Below are 18,871 nucleotides of genomic sequence, written 5' to 3' on the forward strand. Positions count from 1 at the left end.
GCAATTTATTTTGGTTGAATCATGGTGATTCAATGGTGAGGAGCATGTTCTGGCCTAGCTATGGCTAGACCACCTAGTTGCTCGCTACCATTTCCTAGGACAGATAGCAGCACCCTTCAGCACCCAGCTGGAAGTGGTGTGGATGGAAGGGGATGGGAGACTGTTATGCTTGGGTGCCTCGTGCGAGAGGAGACGGGAACATGTGACTGACTGTTATCAAGGGCATCTGCCCATCAATATTCAGTATTATGTATTATAATGTGTTATATAAGTGTCGTAAGTGTAATAAATGTTGTTTTTTTAATCAAGTGAGTGATTTACGTACAAAACAGTTTTGCTCCATCATATGGTATGCTGATGGGATTACAGACTAGTTATATGTAAGTCCAGTGACTGTTCCTTAGTTTCTCTGGTATACATTTTTCATGGATCTCTTTGTTGCTTCCTTTTCCCACGTTGAGGGTGAGATCTCTAGGGTGTGACAACAAGAGGTTCCTTGTGATCAAATAAATACACCAACTGTCTTAGGACACTGTTCATAAGGAACACCTAGAGCTGATACTCACTGAAGAAGAAGTTCTTAATATCACATAGTTTGATAAATTATAAAGGTAATAATAGAAAACCGTTGTTCATCTCAAATATAGATACTCCTAAGGATGTTTAGAATACATTACTGTACGGCATTGACTGTATGGAAACGAAGATGGATAAGAGCTGATACAGAAATAACATGAAGGAAACTTCTGAAATGTGCTGTTATGTTGAACGTGATGTTGAAAATTCAGGTTGCAAATAAATAGATAGTAAATAATGTTGGTAAGAGGAGAAAGATTAGCAAAAATCCTGAAAGAGAGGTTGGTAACAAGCAAGTTGGGAGCACGCAGCTGTTAGCTTGCATTTGGGAGACGGTGGGTTTGAACCCCGCTGTTGGCAGCGTTAGATATGCTTTCCGTGGTTCCCATTTTCACACCAGGCAAATGGCAAATGCCTTAATTAAGGCCATGGCAGCTTCTTTCACCCTCCTAGCCGTTCCCTACCCCATCGTCGACTTAAGACCTATCCGTGTCGGTGCGACATAAGGAATGAAAAATGTTTTTGGTAGGATGCATGCTGAGTAACCCAGGATTCTTACAGCTAACTTCAGAAAAGTATATGGGGTGGGGATTAAGTAAGGCATTGGTATACATTACAGTGCATGTGCAAATGCTTATGAAGATATTAAGAAGGTTAGCACAGGATATGGTGACATGAACCAGTCTCTAGAGTTGGAGGGACACTGGTAATATATTAGCAGTTTCTCACAAATGTGCCTACGATTCATTCATATTATGTTTGAAGTAAAAGCTATGAACCTGTGTGATTTGGATTCCATTCATGAATAGAGGTTGTGTGGCTGTGATAAAGTAATTGACGGTCATGGAGAGCTACAGGCTTGCTTCCGTGCTTGGTTAGTCCATGAACTTGTAGCCCAAACAATGATGATGATGGTGATGATATATTTTCTGTTCCTTGTTTCAGTAGAAAATTAGTGGAAGTAATAAATACTTCAGGTGCTGTGTGAAATGGACCAGAAAGTTGAGATCAAGGAAGAACCGGTCTTGTTTGATGAAAAATCAAGTACGTCATATGTAAGTATCCTTCCAGATTAATTTATAGTGACTAGAATTTAATTCATGTTTAACAATTCTGTGTTAATATATATTGGAACTGAACTCCTTAATATCCTACTCTTTTAATTAGTGAACATTCGGGGTTATTCTAGGTGATTCAGAATAGTAAACAAACTCTCCAACTAGCACTTCTACAAGTGTTTCATTGTTTTCTCCTTCCATTGCTGGACACATGTAGGGCAGCTAATAGCGCTAACAATTACGACATGATACAATGCTTGTTGGTTCATTTCCATTTTTTAAGTTTAACATTGATGGTAAAATACTGAATTTATTGTGGAAGAATAAAATTTATTTGGTCAGCTGTTGAGATATGGGCCAATCTCTCATCTGATGCCCATTTGTGTATTACGTAGATATAGACACTAAGGAGGTGCTCCATGTGGTTACCATCCATCCTTACACATGCTTCAGACGCTCTTGTCAGTGAATCATGAACTCTTGGGGTCATACCTGCACTCAGATTTGGTTGCGTGAATTGTTAAGGCCCCTGTAACACGTATGTTATGGATAGGTTGGTCTTACACCCATGTATGTAGTGTTCCCATTGGCAGAAATTGAAAGGATTCAGGGCAGGTGAATGGGGAGACTCTGCTACTGGCATCTACTCAACTAATCATTCACCCACGAAATGTTTGGTTTAGATGCTGTTGCATAAGGTACAGAACTTGAATTATTAGCCTATCGTGCATGAAATACATCTGTTATCTTTCTGCAATGGCGAAGTTCCCCAATAGAGCTGTTAATTCATTGTAGGTATGGAAATTGGTGATACTTGGTACCTGTTAATGTTAAAGTTTATGGTAAAATGTGTTGTCTAACGGGTCTGTCACCCACGATAACTGCCGACAGTTGATACTGAAGCAAACCTAAAGCTATATCTCCATGATTGCTCAAGAATTTACATCTGCCTGCACGGATGTGTTCTGGTAAATTAATGTGCCATCTCTTGTGAATCCTGCAACTTCAGTAAATAAAATGCTGTCTGGGAACAGTGCATCTTCAGTGTCCTAGCTAGGAACCAGTGGCAGAACTGTAATGTCGACATACACTCATGCTTAGAAATTGAGGATAATGCTGATACATGGTGGAACAGCGGTATGGTGGGCAGATTACGGTTTTAAATCACCTCGGGGTATGACCATGTGTTGCATTTGACCTGCATTCGTCGCACGGTCGTGCTGGCAACAGTCCAAATATGCAGATGTATGTTGGTGCATGTCAGAGTACGGTGCAGCGAGTAAGTGTGCAGATCTGTACAAAGGTGAAAAATGAGAGTATCCTCCTATTCAATACATCATATATTCCATCATTAGACGGAGTAAACAAATTCAAACATGTTATGGCTCGTTTGAGCCATCTTCAGTGAGAAATGAGGGGGGTTGAAATAATTTATATAAGTTAGCAAATGAAAAAACAAACAAAAGAGAGCCTAGACAGAAACAAAATAGCACACACATACAATATTTACATTAATATACAGAGCCAAAAACAACTCACTTAGGTTAACACAGTTTTTAGTTTCAATTCTTATTTTAAATGAACACCTGTTTCACTGAATTTTGTTGCAGTGAGTTGTTTTTTGCCCTGCATATTGATGTAAATATTGTATACTTGTGCTAATTTTGTTTCCGTCTAGGCTCTCTTTTGTTTGTTTTTTAATTTGCTCCATCAGTATGTTTTTTGGCATTTTTTAACTTATATTATGTATATTATTTCAACCCCCTCATTTTTCACTGAAGATGGCCCAAACAAGCCAAAACATGTTTTAATTTGTTTACTCCGTCCAATGATGGAATATATGATGTATTGAATAGGAGGATACTCTCATTTCTCACCTTTGTAAAGTGAAAACCATCAATACAGAATGATTCTAATATCTCGTAATAAGCGTGCAGATGTTTTCAGACGTGCTAATGGTGACTGTGTGATGAAAATGGCTCAACGAACACATATTGATGACGTTATGTGGGGTAGAATAATAGGGCGACTGGAGGCTGGTCAAACACAGCAGGTCTTAGCACAGGCCCTCAATGTTCCACAAGGTGTGATCTCAAGATTATGGCAATGATTCCAGCAGACAGGAAACGTGTCCAGGCGCTACAGTATGGGACGTCCGCAGTGTACAACACCACAAGAAGACTGATATCTCACCATCAGTGCCCGCAGACAGCCATGGAGTACTGCAGGTAGCCTTGCTCGGGACCTTGCCACAGCCACTGGAACAGTTGTCTCCAGACACACCGTTCACAGACGACTGAACAGACATTGTTTATTCACCCGGAGACCTGCAAAATGCATTCCACTGATCCCTGTTCACAGGAGAACCCATAAAGCCTGGTGTCAAGAACACAGTACATGCTCATTGGAACAGTGGTCTCAGGTTATGTTCACAGACGAGTCCATGTTTACTCTGAACAGTGATTCTCGCCGAGTTCTCATCTGGCGTGAACCAGGAAGCAGACACCAACCCCGTAATGTCCTTGAAAGTGACGTGTATGGAGGTAGTGGTTTGATGGTGTGGGGTGGGATTATGATTGGTGTACATACACCCCTGCATGTCTTTGACAGAGAAAATGTAATAGGTCAGGTGTATTGGGACGTCATTTTGCACCAGTCTGTCCATCTTTTCAGGGGTGCAGTGGGTCCCACCCTACTCTTGACGGATGATAACGCACGGCCCCACCGTGATGCCATCGTGTAGGAGTACCGTGAAACAGAAGATATCCAGCGAATAGAGTGGCCTGCCTTTTCTCCAGACCTAAGCCCCATCGAGCACGTCTGGGATGCTCTCGGTCGATGTATGACTGCACGTTTTCAAACCCCTAGGACACTTCAGGAGCTCTGACAGGCACCGGTGCAAGAATGAGAGGCTATATCCCAGCAGCTGCTTGACCACCTGATCCAGAGTATGCCAACCCTTTGTGCCTGTGTACGTGTGCACGGTGATCATATCCCATATTGATGTCGGGGTACATGCACAGGAAACAGTGGCGTTTTGTAGCACATGTGTTTTGGGACGGTTTTCTCAACTCATCACCAATACCGTAGACTTACGGATATGTTTCATTTGCGTTCACTATGTGCCTATGCTATTAGCACCAGTTTTGTATAGTGCCACGTTGTATGGCACCACAATACGCAATTATCCTTAATTTATGAGCATGAGTGTAGTTGTCTGGTGGCCAAAGAGCTTGCACATGTTGGATAAGGAGTGTGTGGTTATCCTCAGTATTGTCAGTTCTTCACAAAATTGTTGTTGAAGAATTACGTTTTTTAAGGGACAACACAAGCATCTCCGTCTCCAGCAGTGGACTGTGTGACTCCTACTGGATCTGTTCTCCTTGCTGCGAATGATCCTATGTCTGCAAGTCAGCAGGATAGCCTGCTGAATAATACTGCAGAAGGAATGTGGAATTGTGGATGTTGTTCATTATACATAACACGGGCCTGTAGCTAATCCATAGTGGAATTCCATGTCTGGCATTTCCTTCAAGAAATAGTAAGACTCATTTTCACCATTTAAATCATTCACTCTCTACTGAATCTCCAGTTTTGCTCTGATACATGACTGCACTAGCAGCACAACCTGAAGTGTACCAGTAACACACTCAGTGCACTGCAAACGCAACCATCAGAAATGAACAGTGATCTTCAATGGGAAGACGGTCTACATCACCGAATGCTACACATACTCGGCAGAGATAAGATTGCCCTCATCTCAACAGGTATTGGTTTTGGATATTTAATTATGGGGTTATTCTACCATTGACCAATGTTACCTACTGTAGGAGTATGGGACACCTTTTACACTTTTATTCTTGTTATCCCTTTATTATACTATCAATTTGCTTTCCATATTTCTTATAGGCTTCAGCGGATGTAAAGGATGAAGTAACCATAGAAGAACCTACAGTTGATCAACTTGTACAATGTTTCAAAGAAGAGGAGGAGTAAGTACATTTTATATCTTACACCCGTAACACTAACTCCCTCTGTGTACAAGTCAACCTCGGGATCCCATGGCCCAGGTAGTCATAATGTTAAAAGTGTGATACTTTGTGTTGTACAATGTCAGCAAGTTTACCCAACCAAATTGATGACAACTCAGCCGTTGACCCTTGAGAGGCTCGGTGTACTTTGCTATCTAGTGGACCTTAGAGTGAGATACAAAAGCAGCCAGCCAGATGTCCTGCATGCCTGCTTATCACCCAGAGGCTCTGGTTTCGATTTCTGGTCTGGTCGTGTATTTTTACGTTAATCCAAGAACTAGTTCAAATGCCACTTAGCTTACCTGATGAAAATTGTGGAGGTATCTGATGGTGAGATGGCTGCCCAGGTCGATAAATCCAAGAATATAGGCTGAGAAGATTCATTGCACTGACCAGAAATCACTTCATAATGTGCAGGCCTTGAGGCTGAGTAGTTATCGCTTGGTAGGCCAAGCCCATTATGGCTGTAGCACTGTGGGATCATGTTTTTTATGTTTGGAAATTCTGTCCAATATTAACAACCTACTGGACTTATATGACTTGACATTCATGCGGATATTGGCTAGGCCTTCAGCTCAAATGATGAGACTTTCACGCGCCATGGCATACTTACTAGGTTATATTTTGATCACCCCTGCAAGGGTCTCCTTTCTATGATCCCCCTTTTGCGATCTTCTATAAGTAGAACAGGAATGTGGTTTATTTACTGCTCTCCTTCTGAGAACTTCTACCATAACACATCGCCCAATTGTAGTCTCTGAAAGCACAAACTTTTCATTAGGTGTTAGTCAGTCTCCTAGCCACGGTTCCAGATGTAGTAAAGGCCAGTGACAGCAATGCTATTGCTGAGTTATTGATAATGATTTGGAGGACAGTTATGGCAGTTATCATGATAATGATAAGGAGATTTTAAGTGAAGGTGACAATTCATCAGGTAAAAGTTACTGTGAAATTGTATTGAAAGTTCCATGTGCGAAAGCAAAACATAATGACTGGGTTGTGGGTTAGTAGTAGTGATAAACAGACAATTATTTATCACTTTACAGGCTCTCTAGGGGTGTTGGGAGAACTGAGAGACAAATATTTAGATAATTTTGTATCGGAAATCCCTGTGATTTTGCAGTTTATTGACCCATTGCTTTTCCGCATTGCATGGGAAACAAATATTTAGCTGCAGGACAATTATTGGAACCAGATAAGAAAAGAAAAGATACATAATATCAAGTGGTTTGACACTAATGAGGATGACGTTAAGGCCTGCTTTGCTCTCTGCATTCTGATATCCCAGGTTCGTAAACTTTGAAACGTAACCCATGGCATCAGAGCCCTGAAGGTCCTTGGTAGAGTTTTATGATATTTTTTGGTGGTAATGATTTGCAGTGCAATACTCCAAAAGTGCTATAATCACTTCAGATAACATTTCTATTGGAAAAATTATTGGTGAATGAAAAATGTACTCTCAACTGTTTGTCATAATGCAGTGCTGAAAGCCTGGAGCTAGCAGCCATACGTCGGCCACAGCGGAGGGATGTGAACAGTGTTGTCAGACTGCGGTTAGCTGATCTGCCACTATTATGGTTGGTGCTTAACCTAAGTGAGGATATCAAACTGATCCAGGTTCTCAATAGTGCACATTTTGTGGAAATAGCTGTCGGAGGAGCCGATTATTCGTGCGCTGTAGTAGCTGCTCGCTAAATGGCCATAGAACCTGCACAATGCATTCAAAGTCTGACGTCAGAAAAATAAAGAACGGTTCCGGGATGGTTATGCTGGCCATTATCAGGCTCATTCCTTACAGTTAACAGTGACTCAGTAAATAATTCTATATGTAAATGAACATCTGTCACTTTTCACCGTCAATATGCGCAGTATTATGCCACCTGGACGGTTACAAAATATCCACGCATCGCGTGAGAGACTTGACCTGACCATTGTATGTGTCAGTGAGAGCTGGTTGTCCAACAAAATTTATGACTCAGAACTGTTTCATGACGTGCTGATATTGTTCCATAGGGCTCGGTCCCACAGCTGTGCAGGGGGAGTTCTAATAGCAGTCAAGCCAGAATGTCACCCAACTTGAGTTTGTTACGTGGAGACAATTGCCAAAGCCCTGTGGGTAGAAATTTATTTATTATTTATTGATTGACTTTAGCAGTGGCGAAGTTAGGGCTCGTTGCCCTCTCTTACACTTAACCACATAATTAATCTACAGATAATACATATATAAAAGAAAAACACTATTCTATCATAAAATCAAAGATAAGCTAAAAATTACAGATTTGGACAACATATAATGAAGAAAGAAAGCAGAGTTCAACAAATAAAATAGAATAAAATTCTGAGCGTATAGATAATGAGAAAGAGACAGTCATAATGAAAAAGTAAGATACAAACTGGAAGAAATGAGCAGTGCATAAAGAGAACACAGTAAGTAATAAAGTAAATGGAAATATAAGTATGGCCGTAAAAGTGATTTATGTACATGAGTAAGTAGCTAAATATTATGTACATTGCACTATAATAATAATAATAATAATAATAATCATCATAATTACGAGAAGAAGAATTATTGGAAAGAAAGATTTTTAGGAAGAAAGTCTTACAAATGGAAGGATTCCAAGGGAGGAAGGAAAAGAAAACAGGCACAAAGTGGACTGAAGACAGGAAAAAGAAACACAGTGAAACAATGAAAGAATACTGGAAGAAAAGGAAAGAACAACTAAGGAGGAACAATTGAAATTGTAACGTGGTCCTTAGAAGGCCGGAACGCAAGAAGAAGAAGAATAATCATAATAATAATAATCATAATATACGTCATCATACACATGAAACAATCAGCGGTATTCAACAGGTAATCTCCACATGCAGTCTTCAATTTCGATATGATTTTGAGTTCCTGACAGCAGCTGGGAGTAAATTCCAAAGTTGTGACCCAGCCACAACGAAGGATCTGTTGTACATTGAAGAGTGGTTGATGGGAATAGCGAGCGAAGTGCCAGATCTAGTGGTACAATTATGGAATGTGGATAATAAATGGAATTTTGAAAAGATGTATTTGGGTAGATTTTCCTTCTGAGATCAATATATAAGTAATAATAATAATAACGTAAACGTTTCCACCTTTTCAATACAACAATATATTCACAAAATTACAAATTATACGGTACTAGTTTCGACCCATCTAGGGGTCATCATCAGCCGTATTGGAGCAAAGATCATTTGTGGCCACAGTCTGTCCTGTCGTTTCATGGACCGAAGACCGATATGTCATTGAAATAACGGCAAGTGTTCATCCCAGTGAAGTTGGTTGTCGGCTGCAACTTAAGAAAGCTGTTTTTCATTCGTCCTCTTCATCCGTTTAGCTTTGTTGGCAAATCCGCGCACGAAATATTGATAGTAGGAGCATAGGCCTAAGAAACTCAGGAATTCATATACATCTCTGGGGGGACATGCCATTCTTTTACCGCACGTATCCTCTCCGGTTTTACGACTACACCGTCTTTGGAAACGTCTCACAAATACCTGACCTCTTCCCGGAAGAGCTGGCATTCCTTTGCATTCAGCTTCAGTTTGGCCCTCTGCAGCCGCTTAAAGACTTCCTCCAGGTTCGATAGATGTATATCAATGTTACCCTTTGCAATCACGTCATGAAAGTAAACGAGGCTGGTTTCCTATCTCCTGATTAAAAACATACCAGGTTCATTCGACAAGAGCTGCAAAACCTGAAGGTGACTCTTGTTTCTCATATCCGATTCTGGCCATTGCTCCACATTTTCAGACATTGACTCTAAACGCTCCTGCATTCACTTCATGATTCATGTACGTATAAGTGCTAAAGAATGGCAAAATTCTTCACTAACATCCTGTTGACTGGTCATTACAAGGTGAGGACCATTTGTATTTTAAAACCTAGCAAACCAAGCAACTAGGCAGAAAGCTGTCACCTCATAGCCCTTCTTACGTACTCCTATAAGCTGTTTGAAGGTCACATCTATGACAGAATGAGTAGCACTGTCATAGAGCATATTCGAAATGAGGCAGGCTTGAGACAAGAATATAATTGCTGTGACCAAGTGGTACCTCTTACATCCTGAAAACAACTTTGGTGTTTGTTGACTTTACTCCAGCCTTCGACATCGTTTGGCGTTAATACATGCCAAGTGTTTGGAAATTCCAGTTACTCGTTGGAAGCAAGATAAGCCAGGAGAGGAAGTTTAACGCTGGATTGCCCCTAGGATCCGTTCGTTCACCATTACTGTGCAACTTTTACATATCTCACCTTCCTGACACTCCGGCCAGAAAATTCTTCGGAGCCAACAATCTTGTCCTAGCCACACAACAAAAGCAACTGGAAGGAGCGGAAAAGTTGCTGACCAACAACTTATCTACCTGTCTTTCTTCTACACTAAAACCACTGGTGACGTCCAGGGTGTGCTGGACGGTTCAGTAACATCCTGCTTATATGTTTAGTTTGGCCCCGATGTATGATGCGAAGTACGAGCAAAACTATTCACCTCTCCGTCGACAAAAATAATGTCTAACCGGCGCACGAGTGAAATGATATGTACTACTTTTCTCGGGGCAGGAGGGATGACATGCGGTGCTTGCCCATTTGCACCGGCCCTTTTTAGTTTTGCTGAAACTTTGAGTCTTTATGGCAGCGGCTGCTCACATGTCCGAGCTTACTCCAACAGAAATCTCCCACCTTCGAGGTTGTCCATCATCATTGCACTGGGTTATCAAAGCAATCATATCTACCTCTTCGTCTAGAGGCACCTCCTCATCCAACCGTCGAAGCTGCACGTGTAGATGCGAGCTCTGTGTAGCAGCTTCGAATTAAAATGCATGAGTCACCGCATTATCTAACCCATTTGGGTGCGCCAGACTAAGAGGTCGTTGCAATTCTTGGTCGGATATATTCATCATCATAGGCTCTACTGAATTAAAGCTCTTCTGTGAAATTGCATATAGGTGAATGATAAGCCATACAAGCAAGACGCGCGAAGTCTGCCCCAAATTCTTGTAGTGTTTCGCCACGTTTCTGGCGTCTGATAAGTTGACGATGTTAAATTTGTTGAAGGTCTTTACCACCGTATCCAATCTTTAATCGGGCTACCAGGAATTGAAATTTGATTGCTCACTGTCTGGAATCGCTCGGAGTATATCCAACGTAGCACCTCGCTGCGCATTAACCAAGGCAGTGCCTTTTTCTTCTCTAGTCAATCCATAGGTGGCGGCTGCGTCTTAAAATTGCCTTCGATACTGCACCCGCCCACCTCCTGAGTCCCAGACTAGCATTAAGGTGGTGGTTTCACACGCACCGTCCCTGCAACACTATCTTATTTTATTCAGAATTCAGTAATAGGCCTCTTCTTTCGTATAGACCCCTTTTCTGGTGATGCAAATCGGTCCTCTGTAGTCATTGTTTTACGCTCTACATCAGTTTCTATTTGTTTTAGTCCTTGATCAATTTCAGTTATGTTAGATTCTACCAATCTATAGTTTTCAGCTCGTTTCTGAGAATTTCGCTAACTTTTTCTCCAATAAACTAAAATTTTAGGCTTGTCTTCTTAGAACTTCTTACCAACTTCCACATTTTGTGCCAATATGTCTGCAACATCCGCTATTTCAATAATTTCTTTATCAGTATCATTACCTTCTGCTACTATTACTGATCGAAGTCATGACCGTAACGCGGTATTGCTTCCGGAAATATCCTCATCGCGTTCTTCCAGCTCGCACTTCATAACGGCAAATTGTAAATTGATCAAAGTCACTTTCATCATAGCCATCATTCCTGGTGTCGTCTTCCTTATATCGCACTATCCTTTAAAGGTCACGAATTGCCCAAAAACTATCCTACCTCTGACGCCAGTTGTTACATTCGTAAGTACCGCGAACGTAAGTTAATTTCCATTATGTAGGAATATCTTGTAAATCTGATTACAGCTCTACCAGGAAAACTATACGCCGGGCGAGTTCGCCTTGCAGTTAGATGCCCGTGGCTGTCAGCTTGCATCCTTGATGTAGTGGGTTCGAGCCCCACGGTCGGCAGTCTTGAAGATTTTTTCCGTTGTATTCCAATTTTGCACCAGCCTAATGCTTGGGCTCTGCATAATTTAAGGCCACGACCGACTCCTTCTCTCTCCTAGGGCTTTCCTATCGCAATGTCGTCATAATACCAGTCTGTGTCGGTGCGACACAAAGAAATCTACACAAATACACATTTACGCCAATACTAATAATTTTTATCTAAATAACATGCAAGAAATCAAAATCTTCGTACTCACAAGTACATATATTCCCTTGGCCTGGCATACAGCACGACATTCAAAACCAACGACAAATAATTGTTCTCATTTCTGCCGCATATTATCTCTCTTCCTAATTATTTGCGTATTGATAATCAACCTTTCTCGCAGGTGAGTTGAGAGTATTGCAGTATGTCTGTGTCACAGTCAATAATATTTATAATCTCTTCGCCATGGCTGACGGGCAGTAAAGAATGTTCTAAACCTTATTGGTACATAAAACACTTTGATTTTCTCAAACGACAAGGGCTATTACAATAAATAATTACAAACCTGTCACAAACCACTGTGTGAGCGAACAACATCAAAACTCCAACGCATACGCCGTCCCCTATGTAGGAGTGTAGTCTTTTACGAATTTCAATAGCTTCTCCTTTCGGCTAGACAAGTTTCCCTCATTCAATCTTCAAATGAGGTAGTCCATGAGCTTGTCAGATTATTGCGCGTTTTACTGCGACATTAGGCATTCCGGAGAAGAGACGCAACACCTCTTCGTATCAAGGTAGTACTTTTGAAAGTCACTACTACACTCTGAATTTCACTTGAGATGATGTTCACCTTCAGGAATATGATGGTCATTATTAAAGAGCTCTCTGCATGGGATAGCAGTGAATGAAATTTTCAGTAGTCATTCCTCTGTTTGTGGGGTTGACTGTTGAAGTATTGGTCACATGGTTTCAATTTGTCACTGTAGATCGAGTCCAGATGTGAGCTGCGCAGATCATCCACGTCCAGATCGTGGCCAACATCTCGCGAGACACAAAGGGGATTGTCATTTCAACAGCGATGACTGTGGTAAGCTGTTCTATTCCCAAAGCAGCCTGTCTAAGCACGTCATGATCCACAAGCAACAAGCGCTTTATGAGTGCGGAATATGCAAGAAATACTTTACAAATATCAACAACTTGACAGTGCACATTGGGTTGTACACAGATGTCAGGAGCATCGAGTGTTCAATATGCCACTTGCGGACGTTTATAGACGAGAAGCCCTACTCCTGCAAAATCTGTAGCAAAAGCTATGTCTTTAAAAGGGACTTAATCGAGCATATGCCGATGCATTCAGATGTAGAACTGCATTGGGGCAAAGCCTTTAGCATCGAAAGGAGTATGATGAGGCACATGCGGACGTATACAGACACAAAACCGCATTGTTGCAATATGTGTGGGAAGGCCTTCAGACAGAAAATACAGCCGATACCACACATGCGGATACATACAGGCGAGAAACCATATAACTGCCTCACGTGTGGCAAAGCCTTCACCCAGAAACAAAACCTAACTACACACGTCAGGAAGCATACAGGTGAGAAGCCGTGCTCCTGCAGCATGTGTGGTAAGGCCTTCATAGATAAAGGTACGTTAACCAAGCATGTTCGCACGCATGAAGGTGAGAAGCCATACGCTTGCAGTATGTGTGGTAAGACCTTCATTGATAAAGGAAAATTAACCATCCACGTGCGGACGCATACAGGCGAGAAGCCGTACTGTTGCAGTACATGTGGTAAGGCCTTCGTAGAAAAAGGAGCGTTAAAAAAGCACGTTCGTATGCATACAGGCGAGAAGCCTTATAAATGCAATACGTGTGGTAAGGCCTTCTCCAGAAGGAGAACCTAAACACCCACGTCCGGACGCATACAAGCGAGAAGCCGTACTCCTGCAATATGTGCAAAAAGGCCTTTAGACAGAAGGAAAAGTTAAACAACCACGCGCGGACGCATACAGGCGAGAAGCCGTACTCTTGCAATATGTGCGAAAAGGCCTTTAGACTGAAACATACGTTAAATAAGCACGTCCGGACGCATACAGGCGAGAAGCCGTACTCATGTAGTACGTGTGGTAACGCCTTCGTAGAGAAAGGACAGTTAACCAAGCACGTTCGCACGCATACAGGTGTAAACCGTAAAAATGGAACGCGTGTGGCAAGGCCTTCACACTAAGAAATTTAACCACCCACGTCAGGACTCAAACAAGCGCGTAGCCGTGCTCCTGCAATCTGTGTGGAAGGTCCCTTAGAAAGGAAAAGCATCTAAACTTTCACATGCGTATGCATTCAGGGGAGAAGCGATACTACTGCAATATTTGTAAGGTCTTTGGACTGAAAAGAGTTCTACCCTCTCACATGCAGATACTTACGGGCGACAAGCAGTACTCGTGCAATATTTGTAGTAAGGCCTTCCGCCATAAAGGCGATCTAACCAGACAACGCGGGCGCAAACTGGCGTGAAACCGTTCAAATGCAATATGTGTTGCTAAGCTTTCAGTTATAGAGAAGTTTTAACCATACATCTGAGGACACACAGTGGAGGTGCATTGCTGAAGCTATTATATGGTAGGGGCGATCTATCCAAACACATGCAGACAATAACGCGTATTAATACAACAGGTGTGGTTACGCTTTTAGACGGAGTGGCGATATAACGAATAGTTGCCGACGCATACTGGCCTCTAGCCGTACCAATGCTATATATATGTGTGTGTGTGGCAAAGCCTTTACCTATAAAGACCGTCAAATAGATCACATACGGTAGCATATGAGCTCCAAGCCGTACTCATGCAATATGTGTAGTATGGCCTTTAGTCAGAAATGTGCGGTCTAACCAAACAATTGCAGACGCATACAAAAGGGGAGCCATACTCATGCAGTATGTGTGGCAAGGCCTTTAGCTAGAAACACAATAAAGCCCGGGATTTGCGGTTGCATACCGCTTAAAGGGTAATACTGATGAGCAAGGCCTTCACTCAAAAATGCAAGCTATTGCGACGTGTTGACGGGGTAAATAAATGAATAAATGCGTACAGAACCTGTTAGCGTCCTATTTCTAAGATTTATTAACTTGAGTACTACAATTACAGATTTGCACACACACACCCACACTAGATAGCCGAGCTAGAAGTTACACAAGCACACGTACACACTTACATGGTTCGCGCTCTCCCTCTCTCTCTCTCTCTCTTAGTTTCTCATGTTCTCACGCTACACAGTTCTACATTCGCACACAAGGTTCCATGTCGCACGGCTACACGTTCAATCCTTCGCCGTCTGTCCGCCCTGCAGCACGCTAGTTCGACATCACGGCAGTCCACACGGGTCGGGATAATATCTGCTGTTCACTCAAGCCGCCGAACTCCGTTCGCAGTCTGCACACGTCGTCACCCAGTGTTCTCTTCGCTGCTGCTCCAGAACTTCCAAGGTTCTTCTCCAGCAGCCAGCCCCAAGAGACCCACATACACACACGACGTCAGGGTAACAGGAACGAGTGCTCGGCTCCAACAGCCAGATGCTCCATCAGGCTGACATCCTCAGCCCAGGCTATCACTGACTGCGCTCTTCGCTAGCTCACACCAGCGAACTAAGTCTCACTCGCTAACTGACTGACTGTAGGCAGGTCGTTCGTCTCTTATATACCTGCACTGGCCCTTCTAGAATCGTCCGGATGCTGGATTAATCCAGGAACCTCGCGAAATCGAAGATTCCAGATTAATAGTCGAGTCATTTCCATACTCCACGGCTACGGGGCCGCGGGCGGAATCGAGTGGGGCTGGCCTAGCACGTAACTGCCGCTCGTGATTGGTGCGGCTGAAGTAAGGGGGTGGGCCGAATAGGGTGACGAGCCGGACCCGTACCAAGTTGGCATGGCGGACCCTATAACCAGAACACTATTGAAACATGTTGGAATACATGCGTGCTGGTTAATGTAAGATACTCCGTCCTGGAATTTATAGGTGCCCATGTGTACTCACACTGGCGATAAGCCTTACTGATGTATGTTTCTTGACAAACCATTCGATCGCAGTACCATACTGTCCATAATAATCATAATAATGATATAAAATAATAATATTACCAAACCTCTGGCTGCGTGATTGATCAAATAACTGTGATGTTTGTAAGACTCAAACATTTCAAAAATTAGCAAATAATAATAACTGTAAATATCCAACTTATCTTCATGGTAACACACTATTCTCATACACAGTAAGATAGAAAATATGGAGAGTTTAGCCACATATTTCACTTGGAGAATGTTCTGTGTATACAAGCTGAATTTAAGTGGCCTGCATCAAAATTGGAGAGAACAAATAAACATTATGTATTTTAAAATATGTTTATATTAATCATTTAAAGTAGTGTTAGGTGAATGTAAATTGCATTCCATTCCATATCACCTAATAGCAATAACATTTATGAAGATGCTAGTATAATTCTTTGCTTGAGATATTTGTTACACCACACTATGGACATCATAGGGACAGCTTGCTATGAAGTAGAAATTTTATCCTCGAAGCGAATTTTACTCTGCGAGTGTCGCTCTCATTTTTATATTAAAAAGTTCACATTTACATTATTATCCGGAATAATTACCGTATGTGTGTTCTATGCTACATTGTGCTAAGGGAATTATTAACATATTATAACAGATGCATAATTTGCGTGATTATATCCATGTCATTGTTTGCTTTGCAGTGCACTACAACAGTCTCTTCAATGATTCGTGTTTTAATCCTTTGGCGTTTGTTAAAACTAACTTCAGTGCGGAGAATGATCTCTACATCTACGTATGTGGGCGAGTGTATATTTTCAACATTGTGGTAGTTTCTCATTATCCGAGGTTTCCTGATAAACCTTTCAGTTCACACTTCACATTCTCCAAGACGCAGTCCACTTGTATCTAGCCTTTTGAGTGATCCCGGTAAGATTTCGAAGTGTGTCCTGATAGATACCTGTGCCCTTTCAAATGTTTCAGTGCCGAAAGTGTTCACTCATTAATTACTTAATGTTTTTAATATTGTCTGTAGAACATGTTAGAACATGCAAACTAAAATCCGAAAACATGCACAATAAGTACGAAATTTGAAATGTACTGTACCAAAAAAAAATGGTATCAAAGAGCATGAGATCATACTAAGGGGTGCCTAGTGCTTAGGAGTGGGTACAGAGAGGAAGGATTGCAAGGCGAAATAATAGATATAACTTTCTCCCACTTATTCAGTCTATGAAAAAATGCCCTATTATATCGCATTATTGTAGTGGTCAAATGTATTTATTGGAAAATATGTTCCAATACCTACAACAAAATATCGAAAAATAGTGTTCATCTTATAAAATATCTTGTTCTCTAAATGTGTAATTGTTTTTTTTCAACCAGATATGTCCATCATGATATTCTTGATGTAATCAATAAAGCATGTTGAAGTTAAGGTAATATTTCATTTTAATGAAATCCTTTCTACTACCTTTTGTGATTTCAAAGAATGTTTTCTACATATATTAAACAAAGTAAGTTCTATAAATTCTCGTGAAATTCTCAAATATTTTTAGTCATAAATATATATAAAACACTTGAAATTAAATTCGATCTTCCGGTAGAAAGTTCTAAGTATTGTCCTATTTTACGTAACTTATTGCACACTCTGTATGAATATTGCGAATTAGGAGTTTATTGTAAGCCTTCACTACAATGAAAATACTGAATTGAAATTCTAAAGTTCCAACAAGTGACAGCAACAATATTACGAGAGCTAACATTAAGACACACTCTCTTCCAAAAGTCTGTCTGTATTTCTACTGAGAGTGAATTATTGAATTAAGTTATCAAAAGTTAATTTTCGATGTTTATAATCTGCTAATAATTGTTCATCAAAATATTAAGTAAGTGAGCTTTTGAATTGAGTTAATATTTTTGTCAGCAGTGACATTGCATATAAGAATCTGTTGAGAGTCTGAATTAAGTTTCTAAACGAAAAGACGCGTACATCACCTGTAATATGCCTTGTCGAGCTCGAACTGTTGAATACTGCTCCGCAAGCAACAATCTGGAACTCAGCTAACAGCAAGCACCGCGATGTTCCATAGTATCGCGTTCCAGGAACCGTCCATCGTAGTACCGAGCCCACGTTCCGCGTTGATCTGTATCAATATCCGTCGATCTACGTCATCTTAATCGATCCGTGTCGTTCTCCATCGATTATTGTCGTCTTGAGTCATGTTAATACAAGAACGGCTTTAACACAAGTAGGTAACTGTTAGTGTCCTATTTTGAAATAAGCACAATTTTATTTGCTGTATTATAACTGATTAAAACGGCTTCAGATATAATCACCATTCACCAGATGAGAAATTTGTCGAAGCACTGTTTCTTTCCTTTCTTACTAGTCCCAGTTTGTACGTAAGTTGAAATAATTGGAAATGAAAAACACATTTCTATGCACAGTTCACACTCACCACACATCGTTCGTATGTACCGAAATGACTCATTCGAAGCACAGTTTATCATGACTCACTGTCGCAGTAAAAAAAGAAATAGCTCTCTATTGTAGAATAGTGTGATATTTCTTCTCACTGCCACAGTTCCTCAAGTATTTGTGTACCAATCCTATAATTACGAAGTATGCGTAATGTATTACGGCGTATTTACAGTTCATTAGACATTTTGTTCACACGAATTGGTTTCAAATGGTACACTCTGTTATGAAAATTATTAAACAGTCTTTATGCACAAGTTAAAGTGGTTTTATACTTAGATAATATTCAAAATAGTTAATTTGTTGCAAATCTGCACTCACGATATTCTATGTTGAAACAGTTCATGACTATTAAAATTTAAGGTAGTCGGGCTAGCTTCAAGTTTGTTAAAGTTATTCACACGGAAATCGAGATATTTTATAAGTTCAAATACTGGCGAAATATTACAAGTCATACAACTTCACTGTTATAAACACATTAGTTTCCAAAGTTCGAATGTCCCTGTCGAATTGTAAGTCCAACAATTTCTCAAGAGAATTCAAAGGTTACTCACTGGTGTTCAAATAAACTAAGTGTCAACTTGCTGTCGAAAGTAATACAAGTATGACGACGTTCCCGTGGAATGAACACTAAGTTCGACTTCACTTGT

At 41.0% G+C, this 18,871-nt stretch overlaps 1 non-coding gene across 1 annotated transcript in view; it reads left to right on the plus strand.

The window, feature by feature from the left end:
* The window catches only part of LOC136874213 (zinc finger protein 260), a 45,633-nt gene extending 28,456 nt beyond the window's left edge, over positions 1–17,177 (plus strand). The window contains exons 2-4 of the transcript XR_011018292.1: positions 1,525–1,631; positions 5,544–5,626; positions 12,671–17,177. This is a non-coding gene — a transcript (zinc finger protein 260). The remainder of the gene's footprint in view (positions 1–1,524; positions 1,632–5,543; positions 5,627–12,670) is intronic.
* The last annotated feature ends 1,694 nt before the right edge of the window (positions 17,178–18,871 follow it).

The sequence above is a fragment of the Anabrus simplex genome, chromosome 5 (assembly GCF_040414725.1).
Source record: "Anabrus simplex isolate iqAnaSimp1 chromosome 5, ASM4041472v1, whole genome shotgun sequence".
NCBI lineage: Eukaryota > Metazoa > Arthropoda > Insecta > Orthoptera > Tettigoniidae > Anabrus > Anabrus simplex.